The sequence below is a fragment of the Acanthochromis polyacanthus genome, chromosome 1 (genome assembly GCF_021347895.1).
Source record: "Acanthochromis polyacanthus isolate Apoly-LR-REF ecotype Palm Island chromosome 1, KAUST_Apoly_ChrSc, whole genome shotgun sequence".
NCBI classification, from domain to species: Eukaryota; Metazoa; Chordata; class Actinopteri; family Pomacentridae; genus Acanthochromis; species Acanthochromis polyacanthus.
In genome coordinates this window covers 42,499,887-42,521,435 of record NC_067113.1, presented here as the reverse complement: position 1 = coordinate 42,521,435, position 21,549 = coordinate 42,499,887, and the positions used below count along the sequence as shown (strand labels likewise).

Sequence of the window (21,549 nt, the reverse complement as noted above, 5' to 3'; positions counted from 1 at the left end):
GCAGTCCTGAAGTGTTTCTCTAGCTGATTTTTAAAATGACAACAGTGATATAGATGAGGAGAGTTTTAGGGACTTTTGTAGAGAACTGAGGTTTGACAAAGTGGTACGAATTCTGAGAGTAAAGCTTGTATCTATGTTGGACAGCATTGGTTTCTGAGTCTAAAAAGATCTGTGACAAAAGATGGAAACTCCTTCTGATGCTGTGATAACAGATTCTCGCAAATCTAATCTGGGTTTCATGTGGCGCATTTTGCTTGATCTCCGCAGATAACACACTCATTTTGAGACATCGGAGAAGTCTTCCTTTTTGCCCTTTCAATGCATTAAAGTTGTTTTGCTTTGACCCGCCCAGCATATCCAGTGGTAATTCTCTCCGAGACAGAGACATGCACTTCTAAATGGAGCAAAGTAACCCTAATTACAGCTGATGCTCTCATTTAATCTCTCTCGTTCTGTCTTTTTTATGATTTTCTCTCCCCCTCATCCTCTCTCTTTCCCTCTCTGTCTCCACCGCAGGCAGGAAGCTGCCACGAATCACTTATAGCTTTATCGCTGGATAAGTGGCTGTTCAAATATGGAGCTATCCGGAGAAACTCTTTTCAATACACACAGGTGTTGCTTTTCATCATCACCGCCTGGCTTCTCTCACTCACAGTCATGCTGTATACTGTACACACACACTCCCGCCTACACACAAACATACAGCGCACAAAGTTACACACAGAACACCTGTTGGGGTCAGCAAGACTTGCCAATGCCACTGATGTCACACAGATGTTTGGCTGCCACCTGAGGTCACAGGAGCAGCAGAAGAAGACCGACGAGCTGCTTGTTCTCCCCAAATTTTCATTTTTAAACCGTTGACAGCTTCAGTAGGTCATAATGTCACATAAAGCAGCAAAATTGTAATTGTGAATGTCGCAGACAATCAAATTATCTTCACTGTTACCCATTGTTCTGAGCATCTTAACACCAAATTGTATGAGCCTTTGTTTGAGTTCCACTGTTCTCCGTGTGTTTGGTGTTGTGAAAGATTTTTTTGTTATTTTGTATTAAATCTTTGATTATTATCTTGTCAAGTTAATTATCATGGTGAGCATTTGACGTCTTGGAACGACTTGCTGGTGCGTTTAGGCGCGCTGACAACAGGAACACAGAATAGGCTGTCAAAAATCAGTGCATCTTGTTATTGGAAAAATCAATCCCAACTCTGTTCGCAGGCTAAAATGGATATTTTGAACTTAAAATGAGGCATTTTGTTGATGAAAAGGATTACAAAATTTGTTGAAGCTACATTTACTGCACCGACAGGCAGCAATAATGTGATCACAGTAGTAAGTATATGATTCTGCAAACTAAAAATGCTGTACAATAAGTGGAAATTGTTGATGCTTTTATTATGGATCACACTATTTCATGTAAAGAGAAACTGTCAGACTGACTGGGCAGTTTCCCTTAACTCAAGATGTATGCTTTAACATTCTCAGCTGACTGTTTTTAGCTTCATATTTAGATTCATTCATCCAGATTCACAAAGTTATGTTTGCAGTGAATAATCGAGTGCATGGAGCTCAGAAGAAAGCAAGCTGTGAAACATTTAGCAACTAAAGAAAAAGTTTTGTTTGTTTTAACCTTAGGATGTGGTAGAGACCAAAGCAGAGCTAAAACATTCATCAGAAGGGGGAAAGATGACCCTAAATGACAACATAATGTGCTTCTGGTCTACTGAATATGTAAGCAGATGATATTAATTGGACAAAAGGGGACGATTTGTCAGCAATGGGATTCCAGTTCCTTTCCTTGTGATCAAAAAATATATAGAGTGGGCCATAAGTTTCCATACATAGGAAAATGTATAACATACATTTTTTTGTGTGTTTCGGATACCCTAGAAGATGCATTTGATGCTATCTTAGGGGGCACTCAAAGGCCATGTTGTATCAGGTGAAGATATGAGACATAAATCATCTCAAGGGACGTATCGCCAACACCAACTTCAACCGTGCTAATGCAAGTTCATGAGCAGTGGAAAGCACGTATTAATATGTGTTGTTGAACCAATGGTAATCATATAGAGCTCACTATATGAATAAAAATGGTTGTCCAACACAAAATGTTTATTTTTCCTATGTATGGAAACTTATGGCCCACCCTGTATAAGTCAGTTTTGCCTCAATCTGAATACAACAGATACATAAAGTATATCAGTTTAAACATACTGTTTGGTCCTATTAAAGAGCAGAATACACTTGCACTGTTGTGGTAAAAAAAAAAAAAAAAAAACACGCTGCTGCATAGAGCAGATCTCCTTAATTATCTGCTTCTTCATTATAACATAAAATCCGGCAGAACCTATGTTGATAACTGCGGCTGTTTTCAGGAGAAAGTCCTATTAGCCTGCTCGGAGCCTTTATCTTGTCTCCTTTTCTTCTAACTCCAGTCACCAGGCGCTGCTGCTCACGGAGGTCACATCCGATTCATCCCAGCAGTGATAATTACGACATTTTTATGGAGAGATGAGTGGCCCTTTTGACCTGAGAGTCCCCTTGACTCACACACATGGAGAGAAGTGCAACGTGAGAGGAATTCACCGGGCTGATGACTGCAGACACATGAGGCAAACGGACACACACAACTACACACAGCGCAGTATGCAGAGTACACACCTTACATAAATAAAGCCACCGAGGAGCATCTGTGTGCCGACAGAAACAGTGTGTTTTGTGGAGGACCCCTGTCTGGGGCAGGATGGAGGAGTCAGCGCTGCCTGTTAGAGTGCCCCGGGCCGAGTCTATGTAAGGGACTCAGACGGGGGATTAGTGGGGATTTAGAGAGCAGTAATTACCCTTGCCCATGAAGGGTTTGGTAATTAAATTACCTTAGCAACCCCGTTACTGCCCAGCCACACAGAGTCTCCAAGGTCAGCCAGAGTGAAATTTCGGAGTATGCAAAACTTGTTTTGCCTTGTCATCGCCTTCTGAGCAGTCGACTGATCACAGGCAAACATTTTTAGCATATAAACAGGAAACGTAAGTGGAACTCACATGCATTATGCATCAAGTTCAATTTAATGCCATGCTTTTTAATATATATTTTCTGTACTAGTAAAGCTACAGTATTATCCAAAACCAATGTCTTTGTAACTTTGTGAGGTTTTTAGTGCATTTATGGATATTTCTAGAGCTGTGTGTGTGCTTGGAGGGAAGGCGTACATTAGAATTTGTTGTCAGCATTAACCCCTTGACACCTCAATTTATTTACAACTGACCCTCATCAGTACACCTGGTTTCCATGCGGATTCCAGGGATATGTAAGTTGTCATATTTTTTATTCACAAGTTACATTTTTCAGCCCCTTTAGGTAGTTGTCACCCACATAGTTGCCATCACATAAACCAAAGCTTGTTTGATTCCAGCCAGGTTTGTTGTGTATATATAGAAAAATCATTTGGGGTCCATGGGGACTCCAGCCAGACCCCAGTCAGACTGTGAATCTTATACTTATGCATGTTTGTGTTATGTTGCTCTTGTGATGACTGCTTCAGTTATATTGTGTTTCATTTCAATTCAGGAGTTCCTATACTAATAATGTATGCAATGTGTATTGCATACATTATTAGTATAGGATGATTACAGGTTTGTAATCATCAATAGTAATTTCATTGTTTCTTTCATATTTGTATCTATAGACGACACGTTTTAGAAAAATATACATTGAGAGTATATGGACAGGTACAGAAATGTGAAACAGAAGAAATACTACAGGGGTCCAGTTGGACCTTAAGTGTACCGATGAAGTAGGTTTTACCACGTGTACTGATGAGGGTTAAAGTAAAAAAGAAAAACTTCTGCTTTCCAGATGATGCTAAAATAAGTGGAGATTGCTAATTTGTCTATGACACATACAACAGACATATAATAATAATAACAGATAGATAATAATTAGGTCCCACTCTGACCGGTCCTACGAGAAACCAGTGCTTGTAAAAGGTTCCTAAGTACGTATTGAATATGCACAAACCGGTATTGGGGGAATGGATACGCTATCTTAGCTGCAGTCTGAATGAAAGTGGTATGTTGGGAATTTGCGACAAGGGGTTAATACAAGTGTTACACCCAACATGAAGTGCCGTCCTTCCACTAGTCCCAAGCAGCCACAAAACACATTTTCTCAAAGAAATAATTTCTGACAATAAATGTAAAGTGCTGAACAAAGGATGTGGTTTAACTCAAATTCAAAATGAGCAATGCCAAAAATGACAAACAAAACCTCACTAATCTGATAAAGAAGACTGACCTACCCAAACAGAAATTGGTAGCAGAAAAACACAGCGCTGCCTCTCTATCTTTAACAAGAGAAAACAGTTTAAGACCAAAGTGGCTGCTCCCTCCTACTACAGGGTTATTCAAAAAGAATGAAGCGATTTCATTCAGCAGTATTTTAATAAGGAAAAGCAACAGAAAACTCCAGCCAAGTCACAAGTATTGTACTCACGATCAACTTTTATTTCCTGTCTTACAAGTGTTCAGTGTGGCCACCACCTGCAGCACGGCAACATCAATGCCAGAAGAGAATTCCTGACAGATGTGTATCAGCATATCATCATCCACTGAGTTGATCGCTGTTGCTATTCAATGTCATTCGATGACCTTAAACACTAAATCAAAGTTGATGAAATTGGTTCATTCTGTTGAATAACCGTGTATACTTTATCCTCAATCACAGACTACGAACAACAAACGAGCTGTGCTGGCGTATTCTGGTTGGAAGCAGGGTAGGATGGATGAGACGCCCTCTGACTCTCCGACCCATCATCCTTCCACCTTTAATACCAGTTTTCATCTTATCTTGACCAATCCAAGCGCAGATTGGCACAAACCAAATCAGACACGCAGCACAGAAAACACCACACACGACCGCAGCCATAACAACAAGTTACCAATGTCATGGCAACTTGCTGAAAGCAGTCACAAGTGTTGCGACACGTGATAAACGCAAAATAGAAACGAGCTTTTCTGGCGTGAAACTATGCTGGCTGAACGTCGACTAGGAAATCGTGGCATGGCCAGCTTTTATGGACAGCCCAGACATCAAGCGGTTTGATGGTTAAGTGAGAAAAGAGTTGAGGTGAAAGACCAGCGGATTTGGACTGAGACAAAGGAAAGACAGAGAGGGAGAGAGAGAGGGAAGCGTGGGAGTAGCTGCATCTCCCACACAGGCAGCAGAGTCACGATCCACCACCAGCAGCACTCGCTCTTCTGCTCAAACTGACATGGAAACAACTCGCTTGCTTACAAATGCAGTCCTACTCTCACTTTACTTATATACTCTGAGTTCATGATTGCCATGGTAATACTATTGAGAATTAACAGCATCTATGATTTAAACACAAAGTCCCTGTTTCCTTTACATTAAATTTACCTCAGTGCAAGAATAGCATGTGGTTTTTCACAGTTTCTTTTTTAAATTCAGGTATGTTTTTCTCAATTTGCTCAACATTTCACCAAGCTTTAAGCCGCTTCTACAGACCAGTAAGCTGCAGCAACATGATAACATCCAAACCTCTGTATTCTACATGCTGTCCAAGCACTGGTGCATCACACTGACATGTAGATGTGTACTTAAGCCATCCGTGACTCCCAGAAATTGCTTTCCTATACTGCTAAAGTGCATTGTCACTTATGTTTGGTACATGAGGACGATGGAGGCAGGTATTTTCAGTTTTCACTTGCCAAAACTATGTAGTTAGGCTTAAGAATATGGCACTGTTTGGGTTAAAATACAAGCCTTTTACAACATATTGAAGATTCTCTTTAATTTTCTAGGTTACTACGATGTGTATTAAAATATGGTATATGGTATAATGAAATGCAGCAGAAAATACATTCCCCTGCAAAACATAATTGAGAATGCAATGCTCTATATATATAGTTGTACATATTTTCCAAGGCAAATGTACACACTCAATTAAATCCCACCCACAGACCTACATTCTTCAAAAGACCCGTCAACATGTAATTACCTGCATTCCCCTGCAATTACAGAATGCTTCCCTGTCTTTAAATTCTGTTCACACACAATAATAGTTTTCTTTTTCCTCTTCAACGTATATAATGAATCAATACTCATCCTTATATGAACAATACCAGGATTGTATTGGGAAAGCTCATGACAGTCTAGCCAAATAATAATCCCACTGCACCGCAAAGTGAAGGCAATAGATCAAAGTAACTGAACTATAATTCAGGCTTCTGGTTGGTCCTCCCGGAAAATAAATTGCGTGTAGCGGTGACAGGGTTGAGATGATTGATTCTTGGGGATATCGAATGCATCTACCACGGAAGTATACAGAAAAACTAATCAAATATGTGGACTATGTCTCTATATAACATAGAAAAAATTTATTCAGTTTCCAGCTGTTTGGATTACCAGTATACCTTACAACCACCCTGACATTATGACAAAACACCTTAAACACATTTCAGCAGGTCACTAACGCAAGGTCAGTGTTCTAAACTAACTAACTTGGTGCATGTCTTTGGCTGAGCCCTTTTAAACACACAGAGTCAATATATAATTACAGGATTCTTTGTAACATAGTTGACATTTTTGCTGTTTTCAGGCCTAAAATCAGCATGGCCGCCTATAACCAAACACCACATGGCATTTTTACACAAAGATTCTCCTAAATATTATATATACAATTGAGTAAAACTGAAATTGAAAGTTATTTAAAAAGATACTGTAGTAAACCTGTTGATGTGATAAATCGCACACTACTTTATATTAAATAACTCAGAAAGCCTTGGAGTCTTCCAGTCTTTTCTTCAGGAGGAAATGACATCATGTGGAGCAGGTCATGTGATCTGGAATTAACACACTTCCTTGAGAGGTGTTTTTGTAATGAGTAACTTAGTTGAAAGTGATACAATTTGTTATTTTCCATATAAAATTTGACATTTTGCCAAAAAAGAAAAATCTGTCATGATTATCTCAACCTAATAAGAAGAACACAATCAAAACTATTTTTGAATGAGCTCATTTTATTATTGTTGACTTAATAAGAAGGCGGTTGTTATTAAATTTGGACGGTTGTTTAGTTGACATTTTAGTGATATCCAGTCATTTTTTATTGATATGTGATTGTTTCCATAATAAATAATTATGGAATTTCTAAAGACATGATCATAATGAACATCAAAATATTAGTTTTTTTAAACTTTTAATAAGAATGTATGCAAGATATATCCCATGGACTTCAAATGTCTCTCAATTATGTATTAATCCCACATCTGTGTATAAAAGTTGCATATTTACAATTTTTATTTCTGAAAATAATGCCCTCATGAATTAAAATGGTTTGGATGTAACTCTGTTGCAGCTGAGGCACTCCAGCTCACCCACTTTAAAACTACTCTATGCTACAGAATGACAAGTTGTAAAACTGGAGTAATTCGGTCATGGATGTTCAAACCGGAAAATGATTCTGAAAAAAGAATAATGAGAGAGAAAGGCCCACCCTTGCGATTTCAGATTCGTTCAAAAAGCTCTGCCGTGGCATTGACAGCGTATTTCATTCATGATGTGTCTCACTGCATATAAAAAACACTCTATAGGCATATTAACAAGGTGAAAAAACCTGATTTTCATCACAGGAGGTCTTTAAAATGGCATTAACAAATTCAAAAACAAGTTTGGAGTCTGCAAAGTCATCAGTGCGACGCTCATTATCTCCACGGGGATGCTTAGATGTTAATAAATGATGTGGTTAATTGCTTAGAATACATCTCTGATTACATTATGAGGTTTAAAATATTAGGAATGCAGCGCTGTCAGAGTTACATTTGCACCGACAAGCCCCTAACCCGAGCCATAGCTGCTTCACATCATCTCTCTCTCTCTCCTTATGTTCCGACTGGGTGTCATCTCATTCTTACTACGCTGACAAAAGTTATTTGGGTGGATGTCTGTCTGCACGCTGATGAAAGCAGTCTGGATAGATCCCATGCCTTGCTGTGCACAACAAATAGTACAGTACATGGCATAACAATTGCTCATTAAGCAGAATTGACTCTGTCTGTCTAGCACCTGTGTTTGGGTGGAAAGGCAGCCAGACGTGCGTATCTTGGGACTGGAGAGGATGATTGATGCCCTTATTTTACATCAGGTACAAAAAAGCCCTTGCACTCTGAGGTTTTCCTTTGATTTAGTTTTTACTTTTTACTTTCTACAGTTACTGGGGGGAAGCGAAGGAAACGTGAGGGTTGGCAACTCTCTACAATCCACTCGATCAACAGACGTGTATCACATAACCGTGCCGTTTCCTCCCGCTGCAGCCCGCTGGAACATGTAAAGGACACGAACAGCTGGTGGCAGATACCCTTCATCTCACCTGATGCGTTTGATTCTATCGATTTGGCAGAATTAGGCCGCCTCACGGAGCAAGAATTACAACAAGAGATCTTAATCTAAAAGTGAGAATGAAAGCAGAGGAAAAAGGAGGGGGGAAACTAATGATAACCCCCCACATTCACATGGGCTCAGTGAGGTCACAGCCCCCTACCAGTGATCCCGCCCACTGTACACTTAAACCCAGAAGTCACCTTGACAGTGCCCTTCACAGCTCTCAACACTGCCTGTATGTAGCAGAGCAGATCCGACAGTACTGGTGGTTTAACTGGCTACAAGATGTGGGTACATCTCCAAAATTTCAATCAAAACACATCAAAGACATGAGAAAGACTAGCATTATAGTCAACCTAAAGCATTTCCATGTAAGTTAGGACATTAAATTAAGGCCTTGTCTATACTAATATGCATTTTTGCAAAACTATTCATTGTTGTCTTTATATTTGGTTAGCACCGACAGTGACAATTTTACACCCTAACCTGGTATTGCAATGCCTGATACACTAAAGTAAGGGTGTCAAACTCATCTTAGTTCAGGTCTACATTCAGCCCAATTTGATCTCCAGCAGGCCGCACCAGTAAAATCAGAGCACAACAACCGATAAATAACAACAATTCCAAATTTTTCATTTGTTTTGGTGCAAAAAAGTACATTCTGAAGATATTCACATTATCTTTTTCCAAAACATCATGAACAACCTGAAATTTCTTAAGAAAAATGAGTTCAATTTTTTTTAAAATTACATTTTACAACCTCCAGATCACAGAGTGTCTACAAAGGAACAACAGCATACAACAATATATCATACAACAATATAGCATTTTAGTATGTGATCAAAACAACAAAATGACAAAAAAGAAAAAAACAAGACAAAACATTACAAAAACGAGACACAAAGCGGAAATTTTGATAAATGATGGTCGTGTTGACAGATTTTAAGCAGAAAGGGAAGCTATCTAGTGAGGAAAAACATCTGTATTGTTTTGCACACAGCCTTGGAGAGAAAAAAAACTAAAGTAATGGCACAAAAAAACCCTAAATGGAGCTGAAATTACTAACTTGATTGGTCCAATTTTTATCAACACAGATTTCTCCTAATCAAAACACAGTGGATAATTTGCACTGAAATTATATTACAAATTGCATGCATACCGTACAGATGAGTGATTAAAAAAACAGATGGTTTTAAAAAATAGCAGATAGGAAGAAATCACTGGACTACAAGAAAAAAATCAGCCCTGTTTAATTAAATTTGAGATCTGTAGAAAGCAGCGGTGAAATACAGGGGTTTGTGTAACATTTAGTCTCTGCTGCAGCTCACACTTCACTCTCTGTGAGCTTTAAACCCACATTTACTCTCTCACTAACTCTAGGTCTGGAGTGAGTCACAGGGAGGCAAGAACCCTGGGACTCGTCTGCCCTAATGGACGCTGGTGAATTGCATTGTTTTAGCGAAGAAAATTGGAGCCGTGCTCTGGGCTACACGAGGAGGAAGTGTAGATACACTCCTCCCGGTCCATCTGAGGTGCCTGCCTCTCACTTTTCCTCTCTCTCTGCCTTCCTCTGTCTCTCCGTGGACGGCTAGGCCACTTTGGATATGTCATGGGCAATAAGGATGAAAAATTGGACTGCTCTTTGGGCCCCACAGTCGGCATGCTGGCTTTGTCCTCCACCTTCACATGCCTGGAGGAGGCCGCGCTCCACGCTCACAAAACAAAATAGGATTTAACAAGGCCAGAATCACTCACAATGCTTCAGTAAATACCCACTGAACCCTGCCTGAACCAGCATCGGTGGTTGAATTCAGACTTTAACATAGAAGTATGGAATGAGTGGATGGAGTTTGACAGCAGAGGCAGTATTGCAGAGGTTTGAAACTACAATAAAATACAAATGAAACGGCCAGGTTGTATCAAAACCCGTGTACTGCACCAAAGTCGATATGAATCAAATCTGCTTCCTACATGGAAAATGTGAACTCTGATAATTCTAATCTTTTTCGGTTAACCATTTCTAATCCAAGCCAGAGCCAATACATCACACTGTTTTCTAACCCTTATCTGAACGATGATCAATGTTCAATCTGCAGCAAAATGACTTTTTGGTTGATTGAAAACTGTTTAATAGCTGGATGATTTACCAGCCTTGGTTGTTAGAATGATTGATTCCAGACAAACTGTAATTTAAAATGAAGAAAATGAGCAGTTACAGTCCATGTTTGACAAACGTGAGGATCGTTTGTTGACGTAATGCATCGTGCAGAAAAGTGGTTAATGGACCAAATGCTAATAATCGCCTCTATATGGGATAACCGTTTACATTTTTTATATTTACACATGCACAGTCACCATCAAAATCAATAACTGGCTTAGAGACTTTTTTTTGTAGGAAAAGACAGAAGGCAGAGCTGGAGGTAGCAGAGATTAAAATGCTGAGGTTTTCCTTGGGAGTGACCAGAATGAATAGGATCAGGAATGAGTACATCAGAGAGAGACAAAGTCAGACTGAGATGGTTTGGACGTTTACAGAGGAGGAGGAGAAGTGGATATATAAGGAGGCTTATGGATGTAATGAAAGAGGACAAGAAGGCAGTTAGTGTGGAAGAAGAGGATGCAGAAGATGTAGGGTTAGATGGAAGAAGATGAAAGAGAAAGACAATAAAAATCAATAATTAAAGCTGCAAGCAGCATTGAATAGGTTCTCGCATCCATGCTGGACAGCGAATCCAAGCATGTCCACCAGGTGGTGCTGCAACTGAGAGTGTACTTTGGCCTATAATGTGATGAGAGCTGGACTCTGATCACATATATAAAATTTCAGGCAGATTGGACCATGTACAGGCTAGATATGCAGCACTTCCTGTCCATCCAACAGGTGGCGCTATCACTGTGACTGTATATTGATCTATGGAATTCATCAGGGCCGGACTCTGATCACACATGTCAAGTCTGAGGCAGACTGAAGCATGTACAGGCTAGTTATAGTGCATTTCCTGTTTCATGGCGAAACATCAATATTCTGCCGGCCAACATTTCCACTACCTGCTGCTGGTCTACAAAGCTTTAAATGGTTTAGGACCAAAATACATCAGATACCTCCTGACTCAGTATGAACCACCCAGACCACTCAGGTCATCTGGATCAGGTCTTCTAGTAATTCCTAGAGTAAAAACCAAACACGGAGAAGCTGCATTCAGCTTCTATGCCCCATATATATGGAACAAACTCCCAGAAAACTGTAGATCAGCTGAAACTCTCAGCACATTTAAACCCATTCTGAAGACGTACCTGTTCTCAGCTGCTTTTGATTAAATTATTTTAGTTAATTTAAATCTTATTTTAAGACAGTTTTAACAGTTATTTTAACTCTTATTTTATGACAGTTCTTTTAATAATTGCCCCTGTTTTCTGACTTCTGTTTTTGATCTTTTTACTGTTCTCACCTTTTTTTCAATGATTTCATAAATGTTTTCTTTTGTTTTTCTTTTAATAATTGTCATCTTCTGTCTTAATGTCTTTGTAAAGCACTTTGAATCGCCTCGTTGTTGAAATGTGCTATATAAATAAATTTGCCTTTGCCTTTACCTCAGACTTTTGCGAGGCATTCTGATAACTTTTGATCACCCATTCCTGGTGTACATTCTGGTCAAATTTAAGCTCTGTCAGGGTTACCATGTTTGAGTTTATAGCTTTTGAAAATGTGTAAAAATTGGTCCAAAATCGTCCAAAATATGACGCATAATTCAAGATGGCCGACTTCTTGTGGGGTTTTGGGTATGATTGTCAATTACATTTTTGTATATTATGTGTATCAAATTTCATAACTTTAGGTGACACGTACTGGCCGTTGTAAATGTTGGAAATTTTCCAGGTGGCGCTATGGAACCATTTTGGCTCACACCTAAGCAATTTCTCTAAATATCAAATTTTTTGCTGGCCCTATGTGTGTGCAGAGTTTCGTACGTTTGAGCAACTTTAGGACGGCAAATTTGAGTCTGAATAAACAGGAAAAGAATAATGGAATAATAATAAACCAAAAGCACAAGAAAAGAACTCAGAGAATGCAGTACTCCACCAAAGCTGCTCAGCCATTGTATAATTTCTGACGGATGAAATCTTTAATAAAAAGATTACCTTGTGCTAATCACAGGCATGTGTTATACTTGTGTTCATTATGTACAGATACAGAACTGCATGACCTAAATATGTGGCAGAATTCATGAGACTCACCCCCACAATCTAATCAATTGTTCCGTGCATCATTTCCGACAGATAAGTTCCAATAAGTCTGCAGCGGTCGATTTGTCGTAGGATTACAATCGTGATCGCCAGCAGTCAGCTGACATTGCGTTCACGGATTACAGAGCAACGGAAATTCTTAACAAATCTGTGGATCCAGACAATAAGCCGCATCACTGTCAAAATCTCATCAAGTGGTCTTTGCGTCATTTTACCTGAAAATTTCATCCAAATCCGTTGCTCTGTTATTGAGTAATGCTGCACACAGACAGACAGACAGACAAAAGTAAGCCAATCGTCACATAATTCTACTGCGTTCCTTGGTGGAGTAATAATACTTTCAAATGTCTTGAGATTGACGGATCAACAGTCCAAAGCCCTACGATGTTAACTCTAATGCCAAAGATGATTAAGAAAATCTGAAAATCTAGACATGTGAAAAGTGATAACTTCTAAATTTTTGTCATTTATGCTTAGATAAAATATATAAATACCTAAATTATTGAAATGCTACTTTTTGAGGTCAACTATAGATTCTGAAAATAAAATGTCTAGTGATAAAAATATTTTGCTTACAAATCCCACATTAATACAACCAATTAAATCTCTATGGGCCAGAAAAGCAGATAATAAAAAACACCACGGGTTCAAACTTGATCACATTTTAATAATAATGTTCAAATGTTTTAATATATACGCAACAGCACAGCTTCAAGTTGTCCTCTGTGTTTAGCATTCAGCATGAGGAACAGTTGCCATCAGATTCCCAGACGACACATGATTCATTTTGTTTTTGTGTTTCTCCCGATAACGCAGCTCATACAACGACAGGTGGATGTACTGTACAGTCGGCTTCGGATTCCATTCCCCTTCTGAGATAAAGTCAAATCAATAACGCATTATTCAACCCATATGCGTCGGGCCCATGAAGTAATCCGTCCTCACAGCGCGGGGGGACTCGGATGCTTGCCAGACAACAATCTGCATAACTGACAGCTTGTGGGTTTTCCATACACTGCATCTAAACAGAGGGCACATCTATAAATTGGTCCTTCAGGCAGCACAGTATCCTCAAAGGTCGAAGCAGATTTGCTAATTTCTATTCATATATTCAGCCTCTTTTTAAGGTTGAGACTCGAGCCAAACAAGTCTTCATCAACTTCGTATAAAATGCAACTAAGCAGCTTCAGTAATTCCATTCAGAAATAACTTTTCCCAAACATGCTGCTGCTTTTTCATCTAAGTACACTGCGTAGAAAAGGTCGCGACACATCATCCTCCATCATAGCGCTATCCGTCTCCAGTTAAACACAGTATTCAAAACACCCATAAAGCTGCCATTTACTTAGAATCCAGTGAAAATTTCGGGTTGTCATGCTGTGTAGGGCAAACATGTTATAGACTCAACAGAACAGAATGTTAGTCTGCAGGGGCTAATACATTTAATGGTTCATTAAATCTATTTAATGAAATGCAAAACATGAAAAACATAATGCTCGACATCCCAGAGCAACAACGCAACAATAAAATAGGTTTAAATGAATCTTAAATGATCCCCACGGGGGTAAAGGAGCTTGTTAGATTGAGATACGGGAGAAAACATCAAAGGAAAATAGAAAATACAAGGGAATCATTTGAGAAAATGTATGGAGTGAAGACGTAAAAAGTCAAAATTGGAAAAACGTGCACAAAAATGAAAGAATACAGACTCACCTTTAACTCAACAGAGCCTGAGGCAGTGTCTCTTTAAATGTTTTCTCCACACTCATTCAGATCTACAGGAGATAAGAATCAAAGGAAAGGCCATGTATGCTGCAAGGAAATGGTTGGAAAATAGCAGTCCACATTATGCTGGTGCTCACAGTAAGCCCAAGCTGTCACTGAAACACTTCCAGCAGGTCCACAGAAAAAGAAAAAAAACCATCTCGTAATAATAGCTTGTTGTTTTGGTTTCATAATTGATTTTTTACAATGATTGGGGTTTGACAGACGACCAGCTATGCTCAAGCATAAAATATAAAATGAAAAACTGAGCAAATGTATTCAAAATTTAAATAAAGAGCCATTAGTTGTGCAATCTCTGGGAAAAATGTGGCAACTTCTAATCCGAATAAACTGCAGGTACCAAGACTAAGGCAACCTTCCTGCCTTGCATTTCAACCCTTACAACACATACTGGGCTCAAACAACTGGATATGGAGACTACATGCAGACAAATAGGTCTGCCTTTTGACCCCTTTGATTGTCCATGCTGCTCAGTAATCTGTGCATGTTGATGGTAGGGTGGCAGATATTCATTCTCAATGGACTATTTTCACAGACAAGTGTCCATATTCAGTAGAACCCAGCCTTGTGTTGGACAACCAGTACACAGAGCAGAAGGGGATCTCCTCCCAACAGATGCTGCCTGCTGTGAAGAAGCGGGAAGATTTCCAGTTGAGTCCTGGTGATGAATGTGGGGGTCAAGGTGCTACACAATCTACACTCACTGTCCGTGTTGCATTTTTGTCTCACAGCGATAATGATGCCACACAAAGTCTGTTAAAAGGGTTAAATTTGATTGATTTTAGCATTAGAATGAATAGCCAGTCAGTGGGTACATTGAATTAGTGGGTGTTTTTTGTTATTGTTGTTGCCATCATGTAAATAAATCCAAAACTGGATTAAAAAATATGCGGTACAACCAAAAATGTGTTTCATTGTCCTTTAGGTTTTACCCGACAGGAAAACCAACAGTCATAGTGAAGTGAACCTGAGCTCGTCAGCGCATCAACTGCCACAATCAGGACTTATAATAACAATAATAATAATAATAACAATAATAATAATAATAATAATAATTCAATTATGTAGCACTTTCAAATCAAAGTGCACACAGAACAACAAGTGATGAGTTACAGTACAAGTGACAGATAAATTACAAGAAAACTATAACATGAAAACAATGGCACTGGAAAGCTCCTGTAAACTATGAAAGACAGGAGAACACTTCAATAATCCAATACAGAAATCATAAATGAATGGATAAGAACCTCAGCATCCTTAAAAGACAAGAAAGAGTGAATCTCGACAATCCTCCTAAGGTGGAAGAAAGATATTTTTGTCGCCTCACAATCAGGACTTTTAAACCAATGTACTGTTGATCACACTGAAGACAGTCCCTACACTTTCCAGTTTGACCCATCTTTTGAACTGTCCCAGACTAATGTCATGGATCAGGGTAGAAGCCAATCACAGCAGTGCTTTTCGGTGATTGGTACTGGACACAATTTAAGCCCAATCCTTCATTTGCATTCGTACAGGTGTTGGAAAGAGAGCACTTAAGTTGTGTTAAGTTGTAGTTCTGACTGAAGGACATTAAACCTCCTAGAGTTCTCTGTCATGGTGCCCATTGCGAGGTAAAACTCCCCTTTCTCTAATCACCAACATGTGAGTTTATGTTAATCAGGAGATTTGACCAAAATTCTACAATACTGGATATATAACCATGAACCTTCCTCTGCGGCTAATGAATCTTCACTTGGCCTTCAGTCGTACTTGGCCGTCGACACACGTGTTTGTCTTTGGAAAATTAGAAATTGGTGCCAAAATGAAAGGTCTGGCAGATATCAAAATCAGTATGGGAACATTCATGCAATACTAAATTTCATGGCAACCTAACCAGCTGTAAAAGATTCCCCTTCCAAATCAAACTTGGATGAGCAACTAAACTAGCATCCCTGCTTTGTGGCCCAAACGCTAGTAGGGACAAAATATTCTGCCAGCACAGGAGGAGATGAGACGATCAGATCACTCTGTACTGTGGTAGTGTGAATGCGGTTTGACTGCAGATGATTGCCATTTATTCCTCCCCTCATACTGTGAAAAGTTTATTTACTGGCCAACTGATGCACAGATTAAAAGCCATTACCTCGACTTGGCAAAGCTATAAAGGAAACATATTTCTAGAGACTGCATTCACTCACATTTGAATGCACCTGTCAGGCCTTATAAGAATGAATATGATGATGGAAAGTGAAAGGGTAAACACACTCCATTTGACACAGCATTAGATATATAAAAACATTCAAATTATGCTAGTGTTTGATAGTAGTTTGTGTCAGATGAGGCTACATTTCCATGTAAGTGGTGTCCATTTAATATAATAATACAAACTGTCAGCAAGGTGCAGTAAGCTTTTACGGATTTTACTCTCCATGCTTGGGTTTGCTGGCTCTTCCATATGTCAACCCTTTCCATTTTTTCCTAATAGCACCATGTACTAGTTGTTTATTGGGTGCATTTTGGCTGCCTGAGTTGCACACACATTCTCAGGTTTTCCAGCTGTTCTCACATGTAAATCATACAGTGCGTGCAGGCTGTGGTGACAACGAGTCCCAATACAATCCTGTGAACAAACCAGTGATGCATCATCATTTGAAATGCGCTGCTAAATATGCATGTATAACAAATACCACAATCAGAACACACTGAGCATGTCATTGTGATATTAGTCGCTAGCAACTGAGCATTTGCCTTTGTGGCTTTCAGCAGCCATCTGCACAAGTTCTTTTGTGAGGCTTCATAGAACACAGTTCCTGTTTCCTGCTGTGCTTTCACATTTTCTCCTCCAATCCTTCTGCTCATCAGTTTTGACCACTTTTTACCACAAAATACGGGGAGCTACAAGAACAATTCTTCTTCTAAATATCACTTTCTGTGGAGGTATTTATGCACCTATCAGTCACTGTCTTAAATGTCTCAGAATACATTAGACTATAGCTCTCATCTCCATCATCCGCACATAAAAAAGACATTTCTTTAATAGATTTAAGTGTCCATCACACACTGACTTCAAACACAGATCATTTGATAAAAACTGTAGGCAAAGACCAACACAAATGCAGTCCCAGTGAAGAATAAATAAAGGCAGGTTTTTCAGGCTACAACCATGCTACCGTATCCCTTTCCCTCTTCTAGCATGAACTGATATCACCAGCATAAATTACATCCATTTCATTTATAGCAACTGTAACATCCGGCACAATCTCCATGTTCAGCAATGTGTGTGGTAGCTTATGCAACGCCGCAATGAGGAGGTAAGGACACAATCTTTAGATCTGAGTGTAGACTGAGAACCAGTCAAGGAGGGATAGGAGACACTCGATGGGAGAGATATTACCACAGTAATCTACACTGAGAGGGTGAGCGGTAGAGCAAGCTGACCTTGAAGAGTTTAACCTGCCAATCAAAAGAGAGTTGCTCCCCTCTGACAGGCAGCGAGGCAGAAAGCAAAGCCCCAGATACGTCAGCTGGGTCCAGATGTATAAATGATGTGGAGACACGAAAAGAATATGTGCACCAGTTTTCGCTGCAAAACTGGCATGATTTCAAACACCATGATAAGTGTTGAAGTTAGGCGAAGCTTCATGCAGTTTTTATTACTAAGTGGCACTGAACACAAAGTACAGCTGAAGCTAATGCATGCGTTAAAAGTCAAAATAAAGGACAAATGAAATAAGTTTGATTTAAGGAATCACCGGAGCCATTTCCCAAAGACTATTTTCATGATAATTTAGTCCATAGTTGTCGGGACTCATCATTCATAACCACTCAATCAGTAGACTTTATTCTCTGGTAGGGCTCAGTGATATAGCTCAAAAATCTGAAGTTAAAAGCTTTCATTTCAGTAATCAATAGTTATGATTATTTTAGTTACTTATTGTCGAATCAAAAGCAGTAATTAGTCTGGATCAGGTATCACTGGACAGACATCCCACACTGATCTCATGCATCGCAACGTCAAGTCCATTAGTGCAGAGTAGGCTGTCAGGTCAAAGTCATAGTGGACACAGGACTGTGGGTGTTTTAGACCACATTGCTCATCTTTTAGAGGCAATCCCAAGTCCTTGCTGCCCACATCCTCCACTGGAGGAGGTCTGTGAATCCACACGGGAGTGATGAGAGGTAGAAGGTGACTAGTATGTGTTGAGAAAAGCCACATGGACACGAAGAAGCTCTATCAAGGAATAAGCCTATAATTCTGTTCATGAGCAAGAGAGGAAGCACACTTGGGGTTTTGTTCATGCAGCTGAACTTGGTGTTTAGTTATGTAGCATTTAATGCATTGAAGTAAAACAATCAAACGTTCTATTAAACATTTTTCTCGCTTTTGGTCTTGATGAACTGTCTGTGGATGGTACACCTCGCTATTGGTTCTGTACCATGAATGTCTTTCATGGCCAACCATACATTTGTCAGTATTTTCTAAAGAGGTGGACCAGCTGACATGGTCATTGCTAGAGCCACACTACTACGTAGTACGGTTAAAGTGAGACGTAACACATATGAAAAGTGGGGCTACAGTTGCATGCAAAATTATTCTAAATTATTCTAAAGCTGCACATTCCATGCTGAAGGGCTTAATGCCAGATCCCCAAGACGGACATCGCTCCTGAAGCCACACCACAAGAAAAATCGTCTCCAGTACCAACCTATTAAAGCCACAGAAGTTCTGGGAGACTGGACTGATGAGACAAAACTAGATCTCTTTGGTCCTACGGATAAGAAGTATGTCTGGTGCAGGAAGAACGAGGTATATGAGGAGAAGAACACCCTGCCTCCTGTGAAGCATGGTGGTGGATATGGGATGTCGTGGAGGTGTTTTGCTTTCAGCGTATTGAAGGCACCATGGATTCAGGCAAGTACCAGGATATTCAAGAATGTCACTCAGTCCATGAAAAAGTCGAAGCTTGGGCGTAATGATATGTCTTTAAAGATCTCACACACATTAAAGTATTGGTAATATCAGACAGACTTTTATGAATGAATGACGAAGGGAACACTGGATCCTCGGAGCTTCAACAAACCATCCACGTGTCTCCGATTACAAAATGAATACTACTTCCCAGCATGCCTCACAACAACCCTGCTTCAATGGGCAGTGCATCTCCATAAGGCAAATCTCTACGTGCATAGATCTCCACCAGGCTCACCATCTGCTCCAAGGAAGATGCTTCCACTGGTCAAACAGTGAAGATATTTAAAGCTTAAAATCCACTGTGAGTGTACAGTGTGTCTCTCTGAATCATTATTTTGCTCTTATTTTACTTCAAATTAACCAAAAATCCAGTAAAACATGCTTGAATCCCTAAAGTTTCTGAAAGAGCAGACCTGCATTTAGCAGGTAGTGAGGAATACGCTGCTGTGAAATAACATGTCTGACACTTGTATGATCTCCAGACCCTGCGTGCTGTTGTTCCATTTCCACTCATTTCTGGAGATCATTCCGCTGTCTATTTGCTACATGCGGTCTTTCACCTTATGCTGTCACCCAGAAGCATTGTTCTGTTGCCCATAATAAGGCTTTATTTTGCTCCGCGCTCAGTTGGCTGAAAAATATCGAGTGATAGTGAACTTCAAATCTTGCAAGGTGCAGAGATTGACACCCGACAGCACAACGAGTACAAAATGAAATGAAAAAACCAGGACATGTAGTACAGCTAAAACCTGAAATTGAGACATATGCTTTGTTATTATTACAGTTCCACGAGAAAAACTCAGCGAGTATTACCTGGTGACCCTTCCATCTAAAATCACAACATGCTGTCCAACGTTCATCACGAATTTCAGTGAAGTCTTGGATGGACATGTGCTACATTTGAGTAAAATGCAGGCTCTGTAGCAGCTGTGGTTTGGATGGATGAGGTATTCTGCGGTGACAAAAATGATACTCTCTCCTGCCTTTGATGGCTGCTCACTGAGAGAGTAATTACGAACCATGGAGATCCCTCCGAATGGTAAACTTTGCTTATGCGGGGGCAGTCATTTCAAATGACAACAGGAGGAAGTTTTCACAGAAAGGTAAGTAATTAGAGCACATACTTATATTTCACTTGGGATTAACAAAGTATCTGTCTATCTGCCTATCTATCTGCCTAAAGGAGTCCCACTCCTTTCATTGATTTTATATGCTAAAAACCCATCTGTGCAGGGGTGTCAAACTCCACATTTTTCCTTTGTTCATGATGTTTCACCACTCACCCTTCCCTTTTACTGCAGCTGGAGCACACCATAACACGTTCGACACGGCTCAAACACTGTAAAACTACTCTACACTACACAAAGGCAAAAATTAGGCCATTCACATTTGACTGGAAACTGATTATGAAGAACACTGCAAGCTGACAAGACTGGTTCTTTAGGTTTGTTCTGTATGAAACGCTGACTGTCTGAATGCGTTTTTTTAAACTACAAACACCATATGTGCATGTTAACGAATTTAAAAACTTGATTTCGCCAGAAGTCTTGAAAACTGTCCAAGCCTAAGACACATTCAAAAACACTTTCCATCTTTTTATTGCATTACTGTATGCAGTTTTACTTGTGTCTCCCACAGTTTTTGTGACGCAGCTTTGTGAGTCACCCTTCATCTCCAGCAACGTCACGTAGATTTGTGTATACACATGCCCAGCTGTAAAGCCCCTCCAACTGTCTCCTTTAAAAACATGAAAAGAAGGATGACAATACCTCCAGTGTGGGCCTTTATTCCTGTGGCAGTCTGCTGTCCTGCACACACACTGCCCTCTGAGCAAACAAGATTACCTTGATGAACAGAGGCAGGCTTGTTTACTCCCTATGTCAAGGTACTCTGAGGGTGACTCTCTGTCAGTGAGAGAAGAAACTTTGGAGATGAGATGCAGTTCTCAGGTATCTGCTGTCAGCAAAAGAAGACTGATTCAGAGTTTCTGTGAACCCAACTCTCAAATAACTATTGCTTCTCTGGTTGCGGTGGTGAACTGACAAATTCTAAGTTGTCAAGAAGTACCGGTCCAGTTTTGACATTTGTAATCTTATATGCGTTTATTATTATCTCTATAGTTTTGTCCTGACATGACCTGCTACATTCTGTCAATGCAATAT

At 39.7% G+C, this 21,549-nt stretch overlaps 1 protein-coding gene across 3 annotated transcripts in view; it reads right to left on the bottom strand.

Moving 5' to 3' along the window:
• The window catches only part of syt1a (synaptotagmin Ia), a 228,557-nt gene that overhangs the window by 128,913 nt on the left and 78,095 nt on the right, over positions 1-21,549 (bottom strand). The window contains exon 3 of one of the 3 annotated variants that reach the window (XM_022201756.2): positions 14,362-14,423. The exons of the other annotated variants lie outside the window; for them this stretch is intronic. The gene's annotated coding sequence lies outside the window, so the exon portion shown is untranslated. The remainder of the gene's footprint in view (positions 1-14,361; positions 14,424-21,549) is intronic. 3 annotated transcript variants of the gene reach the window in all.